Source organism: Emydura macquarii, unplaced genomic scaffold (assembly GCF_026122565.2).
Source record: "Emydura macquarii macquarii isolate MOO-44397 ecotype Brisbane River unplaced genomic scaffold, CSIRO-AGI_Emac_v2 contig_3316, whole genome shotgun sequence".
Lineage (NCBI taxonomy): Eukaryota > Metazoa > Chordata > Testudines > Chelidae > Emydura > Emydura macquarii.
In genome coordinates this window covers 70,564-71,749 of record NW_027133453.1, presented here as the reverse complement: position 1 = coordinate 71,749, position 1,186 = coordinate 70,564, and the positions used below count along the sequence as shown (strand labels likewise).

Here is a 1,186-nt window from a genome sequence, read left to right as displayed (position 1 = left end):
GTTCTCATTCTTTTCCTTTTACGATATTCCATGACACATGACGAGGCAAAGTCTCTTCACAGTAACACCTATGATGACATATCACCGTCATAACTGGTGGCTTGCCCCTCCTACTTCAAACTGTTTTATCACAAGGAACAGCATTTATCTTTTAGTGGAAAGATAAAATCTTATCCTGATATTTTTTACCCCACTGTATTTTTTTTCTCAACATAGGTTTGCTCGGTTATTTCAATACTGTGACTGAATAAGTAGCAGCTTCTTTTGAAAGTCTTCACCTCCTTCTACATATAAAGTATTTTCCATTGTAGAATCCTTCTCAGGGCAACCGTCACGTCCTTGTTCCTCAGGCTGTAGACCAGGGGATTCAACACGGGGATCACCACCGTGTAGAACACAGAGGCCCATTTGTCCTGGTCCATTGAATAGCTGGAACTGGGCCTCAGATACATGAAGACTGTGGTTCCATAGAAGATGGTAATGGCCATCAGGTGGGAAGCACAAGTGGAGAATGCTTTGAGTTTCCCTTTGGTGGAGTGGATCTGCATGATGGTAGACACAATGAAACTATAGGAAACCAGAATTTCCACTGAAGTGAATATACCCAGAAATATAGCACATATAGAAAGCACCTTTGCATTGATGTGAGTGTTGGAGCAGGAGAGTTCTAGAAGTGGGGGGATGTCGCAGAAGAAATGATTGATAACATTAGAGTTGCAGAAGGATAATCTAAATGTAGAAATTGTTTGTATCATAGCATTCACAAAGCCAATGAGATAAGAGCTGGCCACCAGCTGGGCACACACTCTTGGGGACATGAGGACCATATAGAGCAGCGGATTATAGATGGCCACGTAACGGTCATATGCCATCAAAGAAAAACATCTGTGCAATGCAGCCTGGGAAGGAAATGCTGTTTTTCTCTGCTAAGAAATTCACCAGCATTTTAGGAGTGACAGCTGAGGAATAACTGAGATCTAGGAAAGACAAGTGGCTGAGGAAAATGTACAAGGTGGGTGTGGAGTCGGGGGTCAATCTTGATTAATACAATTATCCCAAGATTCCCCAGCAGGATGATAAGATACATTGCTAAAAACACCACAAAGCACATGATCTTCATCTGTGGGCTGTTTGTTAATCCTGAAAGAATGAACTCAGTCATCATGGTGTGATTTTCCTTGTCCAT

The 1,186-nt window shown here is 42.1% G+C and overlaps 1 pseudogene; it reads right to left on the bottom strand.

The window, feature by feature from the left end:
* Positions 1-284: 284 nt before the first annotated feature.
* On the bottom strand, positions 285-1,186 carry LOC137143317 (olfactory receptor 5AP2-like; annotated as a pseudogene).